Genomic DNA, 8,999 nt, shown 5'->3' with positions numbered 1-8,999 from the left:
AATAAACACTCGAATCAAAGAGCACATATTGAATACACAAGGTAACTATTTTGAATATCCAAGGAAATTTGAGAGAAATTTGAATTTTTATTGAATTGTTGAATGATCTTTAGGCATACATCCTTATATATGCTCGTAGGGGCTCATTTGGATGAGGTATTAGGTTTGGAGGTATTATGTATGAAGGGGAGATTGGATAATAAGGGATATTATGTAAGAAGGGTGGGTCCACATTGATGTGACAAGGGGATTAAATAATACTTGGTTTGGATGAGGTATAAAATGGAGGGATAAGGTTGTTTTGTAGTTGAATGGAATAAAGAGGGGGTATTATAAGGGGGGATTACACATAGCCGGCTCTCACCCTAGCCATGTGTAAGCCCAAGGGAGGCGTATTAGGGGGAATTATGGAGGAGGGGGTATTAAGATATCCCCTTGTTTTTGGCTTGCCAAAGCACGCCATAAAAGAGGGCCCACGTATTAGAAGGGTGTATATTACAATACACCCTTCTATCGTGGCATCCAAACAGGCCCAGGAGTGCTATCAATATATGACAATTATTTAGCGTGGAGATCAAGCAGGACAATTATTTGAAAACCAAAACTGCAAGAAAAGGGAAATATAAGATCTTAACAAAACAAGGAAGTACTTGAGAAAATTTTAGAAACACGCAAAACTGCAAGCATATAAGATTTTTTAATATTATTTCTAAATAAAAAATTTCAAAATAAATACTCAACAATTTAATTATTTCTCTTTGGTTTGGACTGTCATCATAAAAAAGTGAAGTACCAATCATTTTCATTTAATTAAGAAAAATAATTTTCCCACTCTCCTTTTTAGTCATCCATACTCATTTTTTTTGTTTTTATCTCAATGAATTTACAATATTATTCTTAAATGTGTAGAAAAATATATCGAATGAATGATAAAATAGTAAATTCAAGTGAATAAAGACAAAAAATAGTGTGATCATTAATTTCCTTAATATTAGGCAGCTGATTTTGTCATTTTTTTTTTTATTAACGTCACCCTGCTTCAAATGTATTTTTGATGCACAAATACCCTTGTAGAAAAATGTTGTTAATACGGAGTTAAAAAAGAAGTGACAAAATTATTTCTTTAATTAATTTTAAATTAGGAAAATTGACCGTCCCGAGAGATGTTCTGCCAGATTTTCGGGAAACGTGGCGCATTCGTAGCCCGTGAAAGAAGGAAAAGATAAACAAGAACGAAGGGAAGTAGGGAACAGCTGTTTAACGTAGAGTGGACTTTTATTAGATACTCCGTACTACAGTATATTTTCTCCCTGCTTTTTTCTTGTCAGTGTGGTGTTCGTATTTTTTGAATTTTTATTAAATTAGCATTATACGTTTTAAATTAATCATTCGTCTTAATAATAAGAGTCTAAATTGTAAAATGATCAATCCCAAAACTCGGACGAGAAGTTAAATGAAAAATTACAAAAAATAAAAATATCGAAAAATATTACTAGACAAAAAAATTTGGGAGAAATGAGCATAAATCACGAAATTCGCATAAAAGTGCATCAACGGGAGATAAGCGTAAAAATATATTTGAAACACATTCCAAATAACTAAAATATGCAAGAAAGAGAGGATTGAGCATGCGAGCACACTGAGAAAACTGAGAGCGGAAACGCATCGTATTTTATTATGTGAGTAAGGGTGCAACTACTAGACTACATAAATGAAATTGGGTACATATTGTTTCTTTGGATAAACGTGTTTTAAATTTGACATATGCGTTTCCGTTATATCTTTTTGCTTCAAGATAATAACAATATTCAAGTTATTTTAATTGATATATGTAACGAGAATAACCTATCTAATCCATATATTTTGGTGGAAACCCCCCGAAACACAATAAAATGTTTTGTTTTTCGTATTTGTGTTATTGTATTTAAAAGAAAATATAAAAACATAAGAGAAAGCTACTATATACTAAGAGCATCCACAATGTAATAGTCAAAATTGGATAATCAAAAATTGCCACATCACATTTTGGTTATCCATTTAAGACATTGCTAACCTTAGTAATGTAGAGGTCCACAACGTAATAATCAAAATTGGATAACCAAAACTTACCACGTCACCTTTTCAAACTACAAAATTCTAAAAACTGTGGTAATAATTTGAATAGTTTTTTTTTGGAAAAAAAAAGAGTTTAGTGAAAAATATTAGTTTTTTCAAAAAGAAAACAATTTTTTTTTGTGTAAAAACAGTTTTTGAAAACAGTTATTTTTTAAAAAAAAAAAACAGTTTTTTCAAAATAACAGTTTTGTTAAACTATTTTTTGTAAATTTTCTAAAAAAATAGTGTTTAAAAATTATTTTTTGAAAAACATTGTTGAGAGAGAGAAAGGTTTTATGTAATGATAGGTATACTTGATTGAGAAAATGTGGAAAAAGTTAGATTTGATTATTGGCAAAAAGTTGTTAGAGCATCCGTAATGTAATAATCAAAATCAAAATGTTGTTAAAGTTAACAATGTTTGCTTAAAAAAGTGTTCACATTGTAATAATCAAACTTAGCAACCTCTTAGAGCATCCACAATGTAATAATCAAAACTAAAAGGTTGCTAAAGTTAGCAATGTTTGCTCAAAAAAGTGCTCACATTGTAATAACCAAATTTAGCAACCTCTTAGCAACTCATCAAATTTTGACCTTTGAATAACCAAACTTAACAACTTTTACCAATAACCAAAACTCAATAACCAAACCCAATAACCAAATTCAAAACTAAAAAATTAAAAAACACCTCACATTAGAATCGTCTCATCGAGACGAATAATTTGGTGTGGTCGGGTGCGTGATTGGAACTTGTTTGCAATTGGACATAAATGCATTGCGTATTGTAAGGGTTTTTTTTATAGGGATACAAAAATAACCAATGTGGAGATCAAGTTTGTTAGATTTGATTATGAACTAAATGGATAATCAAATGCTGCTGTGACATATTTTGATTATCGATTTTGATTATTCCCATTGCGGATGCTCTTAACAACTCATCAAATTTGGCCTTTAAATAATCAAAACTAACAACTTTTTGCCAATAATCAAATCTAACTTTTCCCACATTTTTTCAATCAAGTATACCTATCATTACACAAAACCTTTCTCTCTCTCAACAATGCTTTTCAAAAAATAATTTTTAAACACTATTTTTTTAGAAAATTTACAAAAAATAGTTTAACAAAACTGTTATTTTGAAAAAACTGTTATTTTTGAAAAAAAATAACTGTTTTCAAAAACCGTTTTTACACAAAAAAAAATTGTTTTCTTTTTGAAAAAACTAATATTTTTCACTAAACTCTTTATTTTTCCAAAAAAAAACTATTCAAATTATTACCGCAGTTTTTAGAATTTTGTAGTTTGAAAAGGTGACGTGGTAAGTTTTGGTTATCCAATTTTGATTATTACGTTGTGGACCTCTACATTACTAAGGTTAGCAATGTCTTAAATGGATAATCAAAAGGTGATGTGACAATTTTTGATTATCCAATTTTGACTATTACATTGTGGATGCTCTTAGTTTTGATTATTTAAAGGCCAAAATTTGATGAGTTGCTAAGAGGTTGCTAAGTTTGGTTATTACAATGTGAACACTTTTTTAAACAAACATTGTTAACTTTAACAATATTTTGATTTTGATTATTACATTGCGGATGCTTTAATGGATTCGGAAATGAGGCCTTGTAATCTTCCTTTATCATTGCCAAGTTGCCAAACAGCCCCCTTTCAGGCCTAGCATCTTTCTTTGGTGTCTTCTTTCTTTCATTTCTTTCCTCCTCCTCCTCCTCTGAATTCATCTACATATGCTCATCTCCTCCTCCTCCTCCTCCTGCTTGCATGTTTAATTCTTATTGATCGGAAAGTTGTAATCTTTTAGAGTTGCCACCTCTTATGTACGGATCTGAAATGATTGCCTTCAAACTAACACTAGCACTCAATTACAAGGAGGCTTTGAGTTTCTTGTGGGGAGATACAGATCCTTGGTTATAAGGTTAGATCTCACATTTTTGTAACTGCTTCCAAGCATCGTTGACTGGAAATTCTGTTTTAATCACCCTTTTACCTGTGCAGCGTATTTCAGATTCGAAAGCGTTTTTAAGGATCATCTGTATCCAGTTAGATCTTCCAATGGAGCCTATCAGTTTAAAGGTTTGATCTTGTATGCTTTTATAAATTTTCTTCTTCTCGTTGTGTTAATCCCAGAAGATGTTTAATTTTACCTGTCTTTTGTTGTTTAGATCACGATCTATCGGTTTGCATGGACTGGACTTATTGGTCCGGTTGGTCCTAGCCCTGGATTGGATCAAAAGACCCTGTTCCTGTTGGATGGTTATGAGGTTTGATTTGCCCTGCTTGTAATTTTTTTTTCTCAGCATTAGACTTGCTTTAATTGTTTGGGTAAGTAATTGTCTTAATAGAAACACACCAGAAAGGAAGGCAACGGATAGCCTTGTAGCCCAGCCGTTGAGGGAAAAAACCCAAGTACAAATAAACCCAAAACTACAGCAGCTGCAAAAAAAGAAAAAGAAAAAAGGCTACCTTGCTGAGTCTTTTACAACTACGATCAAGAAAAGGTTTGCCTCTCCCGAGAATCCAAAATGGGTCATCGTAGTATATGACATATAGGCCTCGTTTGATAACGGTGATAGATGGGTGGGATTTTTAATGAGATGAGATTACGATTGGGATTGATAATGAGATGGAATTGATAACTCTCTTGTTTGTTTGGGATGGGATTATTAATATCATGTTTGTTTCCCATGGGATAGGATTGGATTAGACTGGATTAATACATTTGCAAATTTGCCCTTATGCAAATCTGAAGGATAACAACACCATGCTCTATTGCATCAAAAGCAAATCGAGAAAACAATATAAATAACCAATCCCAAGAGCTTAGAGGTTTATCAAACGGGGCCATAGATTTTTCTACCATTGTCTCCTTCTCTTTATCTTGAATGTTTATTTCCTTTGCCATCTTTGTCTTCGAATTAGAATTGATGCTAACTGTTATACATCTTTGTTTATCTACCATTGTCTCCCAAGAGCTAACTGTTGATGTGAGTTATACATGTTAATTTGTTTTAAAGTGGAGAATGGCCACTGTGAATTTCTTAATCTTATGTGTCTTTTCTTGATATTAATTTGGTTTCAAGTGGAGAATGGCCATTGTGAATTTCTTGATTGTGTATGTATTTTCTTGATATTAATTGTCTTGATTTTTTTTTTTTGGGTAGGTAATTGTCTTGATCTTTTGGCTGCCCTTTCCTGAAAATATTTTCCCCTGATTATAGTGTGTTCGATTGGTAACCAATTCTGGCGTCTCCAAAAAGAATTTGGTACACCACTGCATTATGAATCTTGTGTATAATTTCATCAATTTACTCTTATGTCAAGGGTTGTCCTATAAGCTCGTGGTAATAACAAAATTAAGTCCATTTTTTATCCACAAATTTGTACCTAAACTTCGATGCAAAACGGATGAGTTTAAAAACCCAAGGAGAGAGTCTAAGGGGGTGTTTGGTAACGTTTTTGTTTCATGGTTCATGTTTTCTGTTTTTGTTTTTACTTTCTTTTTTTTCCAAAACTAAAACAATAAACATGTTCGGTAATTTGTGTATGTTTATTGTTTTTGAGATTAAATTATTTACACCACCGGTTTAAACATTTATTTTCTCTAAATCAATTATATTGCGCCACGTCACCCTGTTCTATTAATTAGGACCACTGTTTTGACGATGTGTAATTGATTTAGAGAAAATAGATATTTACGTCGCCGATGTATATAATTTATTCTCTTTGTTTTTTAAAGAAGAACAAAAAGGTGATAGTTTGAGGACCAAATAGTTTTAAGGACCAAATAGATGGTTTTGATAGTTCGAGGATTAAGAAGAAAAAAAAGGTGATAGTTTGAGGTATAAAAAAACTAGGGGTGGCAAACGGACGGGTTTGGGTCAAATTGGGTAAGTTGTTAATGGGTTGGGTCTTTAATGGGTCATTGACCCATTTAGACCCATTAACTATGAGTCTAATTACCCATATCCAACCCGACCCATTTATTTTAAAGCAAACCCGACCCGCCCATTAACTCAATTATATATATACTAAAAATTATGATCGAAAAATTAGAAAAGTAAAAAAAAATTATGATCGAAACTCATAAATTTTTTCAAAAAGACGAGAATAAGTAATTTTTTTGTCTTATTGATTTTTTTTTGTCTTTATTCAAAAAATTATAAGTTTCGATCAAATTTTTTTACTTTTCCGATTCCTCTCATCAAAACAAATTAATAAGTCACAAAAATATGACAAAAAACAAAAAAAATGCAAAAAAAATTTGAATAAGGACAAAAAAATAAGTCAATTTTTTAATCCAAACCCTTTGCGGGACTACCATGAGAGAAATTTATTCACAGCGGAGCACAATTTCACTGGTCCATTCGCGCAATTAATGGATGAGATGTGTTTTCAATTTTGACTGGTCAAAATAATTATTATCGGTCACAATTGTTTTTTAATTCGAACCATTCAAAATATTTTTGGACGCGTGTGATTTAGCACAAAACAATTGAATAAAAGAGAGGGAGAAGGCCATGTTCCTGGGGGTTGGGGAGAGAGAGAGAGAGAGAGAGGGTGGGCCGTACTCCTTCACTTCCCAATTGCAAAAGAGACCAATTGATGCCCAATTATGACCCAACTAATAATGGGTTAGCTGGGTTTGAACCCATTCTTACCCAACTAATATATGGGTTGGGTATATTTTCTAGTTGATGGGTCTGGGTTTGTTAATGGGTCTGTCTTCAATTTGCCACCCCTAAAAAAAAACATCAAAAAAAAAAATCTAGAAATATGAAAACTCAAAACTAGGGTTTCAGCTTGATCGTTTCTCCCAGCGCTCATCCAGCAAAACCCATGGAACAGCTATGGTAATCTCTCTCTCTCTCTCTCTCTCTCTCTCTCTCTCTCCCTACGAGTTTATAGTCTGTGGCAGGAGAGGAATAATTGCATCTTTGGTGGAATAACCAGAGGAATGATCAAGTGACCGATGAGATGAAATTGTGTCTGGTATAAGGGACTTCCTCAGCTCTAGGAGGAATGTAAAGAATTCTTCTCCAAATATGTGCAGATTGGAGGCTTTCCAATAGGATCTTTGGATATGTATAGATAGGGATTTTGCTTCTTGTAGTTGTAGCTATTCTGCTTTTAGCTATTGTTAGTTCCTTTTGTTTCTGTAAGGGATGTCTTCCCTGAACCTTGTTATGATTGGTTGAGCTTTATAATATCTTGCACTTACCGGGAAAAAAAGATTGCTATAACTGTGTTTTTTCTTTCAAAATTAGTTTACAGTTGGATCTATAATATGTTTGAAGCAATAGCTATAATTGTGTTTTTTATTTTTTATTTTCAGGAGCAGATTGCGTTTTCTCGTAATTGCTATTGCTTTTCTGGTTGCTCTTGATCTGGTGGATGGGCTAGTGCACTCCTATGGATTGGCGTTGCAATGGGTGCCCACATAGGAGTGCACTTGCCCATCCACCAGATCAAGAGCAACCAGAAAAGCAATAGCAATTACGAGAAAACGCAATCTGCTCCTGAAAACAAAAAATAAAAAACACAATTATAGCTATTGCTTTAAACATATTATAGATCCAACTGTAAACTAATTTTGAAAGAAAAAACACAGTTATGGAAATCTTTTTTTTCCGGTAAGTGCAAGATATTATAAAGCTCAACCAATCATAACAAGGTTCAGGGAAGACATCCCTTACAGAAACAAAAAGGAGCTAACAATAGCTAAAAGCAGAACAGCTACAGCTACAAGAAGCAAAATCCCTATCTATACATATCCAAAGATCCTATTGGAAAGCCTCCAATCTGCACATATTTGGAGAAGAATTCTTTACATTCCTCCTAGAGCTGAGGAAGTCCCTTATACCAGACACAATTTCATCTTATCGGTCACTTGATCATTCCTCTGGTTATTCCACCAAAGATGCAATTATTCCTCTCCTGCCACAGACTATAAACTCGTAGGGAGAGAGAGAGAGAGAGAGAGAGATTACCATAGCTGTTCCATGGGTTTTGCTGGATGAGCGCTGGGAGAAACGATCAAGCTGAAACCCTAGTTTTGAGTTTTCATATTTCTAGATTTTTTTTTTGATGTTTTTTTTAGGGGTGGCAAATTGAACCCAGACCCATCAACTAGAAAATAGACCCAACCCATTTATTAGTTGGGTAAGAATGGGTTCAAACCCAGCTAACCCATTATTAGTTGGGTCATAATTGGGCATCAATTGGGTCAACTTAAATGACCCAATGGGCAATGAAAGTAACCCACCAAATTTCGTCTCTTAATTGGTTTCTTTTGCAATTGGGAAGTGGAGGAGTACGGCCCCCCCTTTCTCTCTCTCTGTGTGTCCCCCGCCCCCCCTCTCTCTCTCTCTCTCTCTCTCTCTCTCCCCCCAACCCCCAGGAACATGGCCTTCTCCTTCTTTTTTATTCAATTGTTTTGTGCTAAATCACACGCGTCCAAAAATATTTTGAATGGTTCGAAATAAAAATCAATTGTGACCGGTAACAATTATTTTGACCAGTCAAAATTGAAAACACATCTCATCCATTAATTGCGCGAATGGACCCGTGAAATTGTGCTCCGCTGTGAATAAATTTCTCTTATGGTAGTCCCGCAAAGGGTTTAGATTAAAAAATTGACTTATTTTTTTGTCCTTATTCAAATTTTTTTTGTTTTGTGTCATATTTTTGTGACTTATTAATTTGTTTTGATGAGAGGAATCGGAAAAATAAAAAAATTTGATCGAAACTTATAATTTTTTGAATAAAGACAAAAAAAAATCAATAAGACAAAAAAAATTACTTATTCTCGTCTTTTTGAAAAAATTTATGAGTTTCGATCATAATTTTTTTTTACTTTTCTAATTTTTCGATCATAATTTTTAGTATAT

At 33.2% G+C, this 8,999-nt stretch overlaps 1 long non-coding RNA gene across 3 annotated transcripts; it reads left to right on the top strand.

Moving 5' to 3' along the window:
- The first annotated feature begins 3,728 nt into the window (after positions 1–3,728).
- LOC131310213 (uncharacterized) lies at positions 3,729–7,552 on the top strand. Of its 3 annotated transcripts, none has more exons than XR_009195145.1 (4): positions 3,779–4,027; positions 4,108–4,185; positions 4,275–4,373; positions 7,445–7,552. It is a non-coding gene; the product is annotated as an uncharacterized LOC131310213 (long non-coding RNA). The 3 variants fall into 3 exon arrangements; XR_009195146.1 differs by having other exon boundaries at positions 4,275–4,610; XR_009195144.1 differs by lacking the exon at positions 7,445–7,552 and having other exon boundaries at positions 3,729–4,027; positions 4,275–5,227.
- The last annotated feature ends 1,447 nt before the right edge of the window (positions 7,553–8,999 follow it).

The sequence above is a fragment of the Rhododendron vialii genome, chromosome 12a (assembly GCF_030253575.1).
Source record: "Rhododendron vialii isolate Sample 1 chromosome 12a, ASM3025357v1".
In the NCBI taxonomy this organism is placed as follows: Eukaryota; Viridiplantae; Streptophyta; class Magnoliopsida; order Ericales; family Ericaceae; genus Rhododendron; species Rhododendron vialii.
Note: the sequence above shows the minus strand (reverse complement) of the source record. Positions and strands in the feature narration are given on the sequence as shown.